General features: G+C 41.5%; 1 long non-coding RNA gene across 1 annotated transcript in view; it reads right to left on the bottom strand.

Moving 5' to 3' along the window:
• Nucleotides 1–773: 773 nt before the first annotated feature.
• LOC131493431 (uncharacterized) overlaps nt 774–7,613 on the bottom strand; it is a 45,895-nt gene continuing 39,055 nt past the window's right edge. The window contains exons 2-3 of the long non-coding RNA XR_009252667.1: nt 2,271–2,408; nt 774–2,044 (exon numbers count right to left, since the gene is read on the bottom strand). This is a non-coding gene — a long non-coding RNA (uncharacterized LOC131493431). The remainder of the gene's footprint in view (nt 2,045–2,270; nt 2,409–7,613) is intronic.

The raw sequence follows: 7,613 nt of genomic DNA, 5'->3' as shown, positions 1-7,613 counted from the left end.
GACTGCAAAAATCATGACCTGACCAAAGTTATCTTTCTAAAATACAAATCATCCTGTCAGCCTCTTGATTCAAATCCTTCAGTCCTTCAAAGTTTCTCCATTGGTCTCGGAATAAGTCTTTTTGACATGACTTAACAGAAGCTTCTTGTTCTGGCCCCCTGCCTACCTTACCTCCAGCTACTCCCCTCACATGATTGTTCTGGTAGTACTAATGTTTTGTCATATGTGCATTCAGTTCTTCCTCTGAGCCATTCTTTTCTGTTCTGATTAATTTTAATCCTTCCTTCAGGTCCCAGTTGAGCCATTACTACCTTGTGTTTTCCCCAACCATTCCCCACCAATTCCTTTCTAGATCCCCTTTTAATGTGACTTCCCTAGAACACTCCTATCACAGTGCACATCATAGTGTGTGATAATTGCCGCTAATGATTAGTGTGTGTCCCCATTAGACTGGGAATCCCGCGAAGCCCCAGGCCATGCCTGTCTTGGTCACTGTCACATCTTCGATGCCCAGCAGAATGCCTGGCATTAAGAAGAGGCACAGAATTTATTTGGCTCGTTGAGTCTGAATCCTAGGGAGCCTCTAGGTGGCTGGAGAAACTGACTCAGGATACAGAGAATCTGCAATGAAGCAAAGCAGATTTCTAAATATTGTGTTGAAACTCTGAGGAAAGGAGATACTAGAACATTTCTACCGATAAGGGAAAAGGAAAGTGGAAAATAACACAACAGTTTCCATTTCTACTAATTTAAGATGTATGAAATCCAGTTAATCATGTCTTATATTGTTTTATTTTAGAAACTACAAATGGGTCTTTTCTTTCCACGAGACCTTAATTTTTTCAACCCCCAACTCCCCGGAGGTGTTGCGGAACTGAACCCCGGGGTGGGGGGGGGGGGCTTCTGTGTCTCTTAATTCCTCGGGTTGAGAGCTTTAGCTTTGGCCAGGATGACTCCGGGCTCTGGTAGCGTCGTCTGCCCATCCTCCCTGCAGACACGGGAGGGCAGTGCAAAAGCAGGTTTCTTTTCCCTGGACTCCTTCATCTCTCCCAAGGTGTCACAAAACCTCCCACTCCCGCCTCACCAGCTGTAACATTTCCTGTTCCTAGTGTCAGTTCCCTATTCTTTTAAGTATCCCCAGTAGAAATGGGCTATGTTATGGAAACGAAATTGAAATCCTTCTAGTTCCCCAGAACACTACAGAAAAACATTTACACATACCAAAACTGTGCAAGGGGGGAACTATGATGTGTGGTGGTATCACTGAAATGCAGTAATTCTCAACCTTTGGGGAGTTACAGGTCCTTTGAGAATCTGATGAAAGTTAAGGATCCTTTCCCCAGAGAGATGTACATACGCCCTCACAATCTTGCATACAATTTCAGAGCATTCAGGAACACGTTAAGGATCTCTCCTGGAATGTTTACTGAGGAACTCTACCAAGATTTGGGTACTGGGGAATGAGAAGTATTAGAGATGCTCCCACCTCTGAATTTGTTATTAAAAATGAAACAAGTTTCCAGAACGTGCACCCCATCACAGAGTTTGATTTTATGCTTTGACATGTACTTTATTAATTTATGACACTAAGTCAGCACATAGGCTATTAGAGATTGCAAGATAGGATCATTCAGTATTTGCTGAGAGTGCTTTGAGGTCATTAGCTTTCTAATGAAAATATGTGGATGTACAGTTAGAAAAATGAGAAGTAGCTGAAGTTAGCTAAAAGGGGGCACACCATGGACTTTAAACCGGTATTTCCAAAGTGCCATGACCATCTTTTTGAAATATAGCACTGCACCCCCCCACCCCCCAAATTTTGTGTGCAGCCTTCTCCCTTCCCCCCAACCCCCGAATTCTGATAGCATCTGCTGTGACTGGAGAGATCTTGGGCTGTGGGCAGCTGGAGTTCTATCTGTAGGAAGCTCAGGAGAGGGACAGGGCCTATGGGCTACCAGTGCTAATGACTGCCCCAGGAGCCATGACTCGGTAAAGAAGCCACACGTTAAACTGGCAGGGGCAGAGTGGATCTCCCGGTGTTCACCTGAAAGACACAGGATTGGGGGACACACATTAGGGCCTGAGAGGATTTACTGAGTCATCTTCCAGCCAGTGGCCTCCAGAGGCCACATTAGGCTCCTGGGGAAGGGAGCTAACGTTTAAATGGAGCCGTGGCACTACTGACACCTTGAACCTGCTGTTGGTAGGCTCTGCGTGTAAGGGTAACAATGAATGAGAGGCACCAGCGGGACTGCTTTCCTTCTCCTTACCTGCCATTTCTCTCCTCCCCTCTAGTCTGCGTGGCCAATTCTCTCCTCCCCTCTAATCCACGTGGCATCACAGAAATACACTTGAATGTGGTAGCCGAAAGGCTCAGGGCAAGTTAATCTAGCTGCTCAGCTTCTCGTCTGTATGATGGAGGCAATAATAGTATATATGTCATAAGGTTATTGTAAAATTAAGTGAAATAATGCATGTAAGTAAGGGATTTACTACAGTGCTAATTGCCTGGGAAATATTATAAATGGTCACCATTTTTATAGTTATTTGGGCATTTATGTTTCCCTATCAGGCTGATGACAAACTTCCAAATGTCAGGATGCATCCTATTTTTTACCACAGAGCTTACATAAAATAGGCTTTTAGAAGTATTTTTGAATGAATAAATAAATAAATAACTGCATTAGTGAATGAGGGAATGAGTGGAGATGGGTTGAAAAATTGATGTTTTGAATAAACTTGGATAGGTGTCCCAGGGCTTTTGTGTGTGTGTGTGTGTGTGTGTGTGTGTGTGCGCATATGTATATAAAATATGTACGTATATGTATGCTAGACTCTCTGAGTAGACTGTTGTTCCTTTTGACTTTGCCCGGCCACTGACTATTTCTTGCCTTTTAGCTATCACCTTAGCACAAGCTTTTAGAAAGACCTTCCATATGGGGCACCTGGGTGGCTCAGTCATTTAAGCACCTGACTCTTGATTTCAGCTCAGGTCATGATCTCATGGCTCGTGGGATTGAGTCCCGAGCTGGGCTCTGCACTGATAGTGAAGAGCCTGCTTGGGATTCTCTCTCCCTCTCTCTCTGCCTCTCCCCTGCATTTTCTCTCTCTCTCTCTCTCTCTCTCTCTCTCAAAATAAATAAACATTAAAAAAAAAAAGACCTTCTGTAATGACCCTTATCCAAATGAGCATCCTTGCCCCTGGCCTCACTTGTTATATTTTCTATCACTACCCTCTGTTTAGATCACTTATAATTTATATGATTTATATATTATAAAGTTTGTAACTATATAGCTATTTGGTTTTGTAACCTTGTTTATTTCTCACTACATAATAAGCTCTGTTGCCAGAGAACTGTTTTCTTCATGACTCCATGGAGAGGCAACACAGTCTAATGGGTAGAGCTAGGGATTTGAACCCATGCAGTCTGACTCCAGGGACTGCCTGCTTCCAAACCCTGGCTCCACCATTTATTAGCTGTGTGACCTAAGATGAGGTACTTAACTTCTCATCTTCGTTTTCTCATTTTCTAATAGGGTAAATAATAGTACCTTCCTCCCTGTTACTGCCCTTCCATCCCGGGCAACTGGGTTTTCTGCCCTGGGCCGTGTGTTTTAGAGGATGCTGCTCCAACACCACTGTGGCTAGATCCCACTCCTCATGCAAGCAGTCCCTAGGTCCAAGGGAACATGCCCGTACCTGCCTCTTTTAGACCACACTTCCGGTACCTGAGATCCCGGGACTCCCCTACCCAGATGACTCCAAGCAAGCTTCCAGAGCCCTGTGGAGTCTTCCCCCCATGTCCCCAGTGTGCACACCCAGAAACCTTATGGTAACTGAAGATCTGCTATTTGCAGAATGGGAAGGTGGACACCGTTTAGATGTTTTGTCTGAGATGTCCACACCCATTGATCCAAGGCTCATTTTGTGGTACAAGATATGTTGCAGGTGGGAAAAGAAGGGAGGTAGGCTAGGGTCCTTTATTTTATTCTTGCTTTTAATCTGGCAGACGCTAGAGACAGGCCACTACCTCCTAGATTGTTGTGAGGATTAAATGAGATATTACATGTAAAGCCTTTAGAAAATGCTTGATATACTGTATAGTGCTCAATAAATATTAGCTATTTATTACATATCCAGTTAACTTAGCACAGGGTCTAGTGCATCGTAGGTGTTTAGTCATTTTTTGAATGAATGAATAGATGAATGATTGCTTGAACTTTTAGCTCATTAATTGGGGCCCATCTTGGTTCTGTTGCTAGGTAAAATCATCTGTGTATTTGAACGAAAGATTTCTTTCTTTGTTGTAGTCATTGTTGGCTGAAAGTAAGAAATACTGGCTTGATATTCACAGTTAGGCATGCATAGCGAACTTCCTATCAGGAAAAAGGTCTTAGATGTTGATTTCACAGAATGACAGTGTTCAGAAAGGGTCTGTATCTTATTTAAGCGAATAAATTATTTTTCAAGAAATACCATAAGGGATTTGAATTTATGTACTGTTAGATGCTCCCTGCTAGCCCAAATACATTTGCAGTGACATATACAATGGCAGGATTTACAACAGGCTTCTAAGCTTCAAGACAACTTTAATAGTTTTCTGGCAGCACAGAGGACCCTTATCATAAGCAGAGTAAGTGGGCTGCCTGTTAATATCATTGGAAGCCCCCAAAGCCCACTTCTGATGGCTGATCAGGGGCCATCAACCTCATGATTTAAATTCTTCTTTGGTTCATCAACAAATGTGAAAGGATCGTGGATATTAGTGACATACAGAGCAGTGGTCAGTCTCCCCTCTATTGCTTATCAGCTGTGTGATCTTAGGCCAATTTCTGAATTTCACTTGCCTCCAGTTTCCTCATCTGTATCAAGAGCTAACAGTAACACTGAGATGGGTTGTTGCACAATCCCGTCGGAGAACCCGGCGGAGTGCCTGGCTGACAGTAGATCTCATTCCCTTCCCCACTAATTACCATGTATAGGGCCATGAAACAGAGAGTATATCCTGAGTTAAGCTTGTTTTGACAATATAGTTATACAGGAGGTACTACTGAACATACACTTACAAATCTGATGAATAACGTAGCTACCAATGCAAAGTATATGAGCAAACTTCATAATAACTGATAGCAGGAGAACATAGCAAATTACTCTTAAAAGATAATGCAAACATTCATTTTGCTTAAGTCTTCTAAAATGCCATTTGATTAAATCATATTTTTGTTCATATTAAGAACAAAATTGGTGTTTTATCATTAAAGAAGGTAGAAAAAAAATAAATGTTTTAAAAATAAAGCAAAACTCTATTTCAGTTCTAATTTCTCCAAAACAGTCTTTTGGAAATGAAAAAAAAAATCGCTAAGTCTATTTTGTATCCTTATTAAACCAACATCGGGGCTCCAGGGTGGTTCAGCCAGTTAAGCATCCAACTCGTGATTTCAGCTCACGGTTGTAGAATCTAGCCCCATGTCAGGCTCTGCACTGGGTGTGACGCCTGCTTGGGGTTCCCTCTCCCTCTCTCTCTTCCCCACTTCTGCTCATGCACATGCACTCTCTCTCTCTCTCTCTCTCTCTCTCTCTCTCTCTCTCTCTCTCAAAATAAATAAATAAACATTAAAAAAATTTTAAAAACCCAACATCTATGGAACTGCTTCAGAGCCCTTTTGCCACTGGTTGGTAAAGATTACACATTCTTCTCTTCTGGGCTTACTGCCCCCTAAATAGCATTCTCCCTCACTTTATCTGCACTGAAGGCTGCTCTTGGGAAAAGGGAACTATCTGATACCCAATTTCCATAAGTCTGGAATAGTGAGCAGCCAAGATGGAAGTTCTACTCCCAGACTGATCTTTTGCATCTGCTCAGGGTGGTGCCCCGGGTGGGAGGTGACTTCAAGGACCTGAGCCTCCGATTTCTCCACAAAAGAGAATCTGGGTCTCATTTGCTTACCAGAATGTGGAGACTTCCTTTTTACCATGAGATAACTTGGAAATACAAATGCCTTTTTAGGGAACTAAAACTTGTGGTAAAAAATTAAATAACTGAACTTAGTTACATTCTTGACCGTAACTTGGTGGGGGAAAAGAGACTAGAGAGCATAATGTGAAAGGCCTATGGAGGAGGAGAAAAGCCTGGGGCAAGAGCCTGTCAGGAGCTCAACAGGAAATCTCCACTGGCTCTAGTTTTAGGTTTTTTTTTTTTCCCCCCCAAGTTGATTGATTATTTATTTATTTATTTATTCATTTATTTTTAATTTATTTGTTTTTAAATTTATATCCTAGTTAGTTAGCATATAGTGCTATAATGAAAACAGGAGTAGATTCCGGTGTTTCCTCCCCTATGTATAACACCTAGTGCTCATCCCAACAAGTTATCTTCCTTAATGTCTCTTACCCATTTAGCCCATCCTCTCTCCCACAACCCCTCCAGCAACCCTGTTTGTTCTCCGTAATTAAGGGTCTCTTATGTTTTGTGCCCCTCCTTGTTTTTATATTATTTTTGCTTCCCTTCCCTTCTGTTCATCTGTTTTGTATATTAAATTCCACATATGAGTGAAGTCATGTGGTATTTGTCTTTCTCTGACTAATTTCACTTAGCAGAATACCTTCCAGTTCCATCCACGTAGTTGCAAATGGCAAGATTTCATTCATTTTGATCGCTGAGTAACTGTTGACGGACATTTGGGCTTTTTGCATACTTTGGCTGTTGTTGATAGCACTGCTATAAACATTGGGGTGCATGTGCCCCTTTGAAACCGCACACCTGTATCCCTTGGATAACTACCTGGTACAATTGCTGTGTCATAGGGTAATTCTATTTTTAATTTTTTGAGCAACCTCCATACAGTTTTCCATTCCACTGGCTGTAATTTTAAACTAGAATCTGAAATTTTGAAATTCTTTAGTGCTGGCAATGGGCTTTTCATTTAAACAAGAAAAAAAAAAACCCCACACACCAGAATAAACACACAAAATGGACCTTATATATCCACTTAGTGCTGGTTTGCAGCCATTTAATGAACACGCATGGTATTGACTTCAGGGTCCATTATGGACATCAACGCTGCCTGTATTTGTGTGTGTGTGTGGGGGGTTTGTGTGTGTGTGTGTGTGTGTGTGTGTGGTTTTTTTTTGACAGTCTGATTTTCAAGACTTTCTCATAGCTTTTAGTAGTATTTTTTGGACTTCTCTTCATTAAGGATTTTAAAAGCAAAGGTCTTTGCTTACATTGAAAGTGCTACTTTTCCTAGCATCAGAGTTCCTTGCTAATGGCTTTCTGAATACCATTTTCATTATTTAATTTTTATAGAACTCTACTTCCTTTATTATTACATTTGCCTTTGTAATATGCACAATCTGTTGGCTACATATTGCTAGGTTTTAAATATTTTTCCTGTTTACCATTAATAAAAAACAGTTACTGATTCATCTGCCTTGCAGAATAAATCACTAACCTCATCCGTGCACAACAGAAAAATGGCAGGTGTATCTTCTGATCATCCTCCCTAGCTATTTTGCTCTGATCTCTCTCTTTTCCTCTACACTAGTGAAGATACAATGTCCTCTGGTTATGGAGAGGAAATAAACATAAGGCTAAGGTTATTTGGATTTTATA

This window comes from Neofelis nebulosa, chromosome 13 (genome assembly GCF_028018385.1).
Source record: "Neofelis nebulosa isolate mNeoNeb1 chromosome 13, mNeoNeb1.pri, whole genome shotgun sequence".
Taxonomy (NCBI): Eukaryota; Metazoa; Chordata; class Mammalia; order Carnivora; family Felidae; genus Neofelis; species Neofelis nebulosa.
The sequence above is the reverse complement of the archived record's forward strand: the minus strand, read 5'-3'. Positions and strand labels throughout refer to the sequence as shown.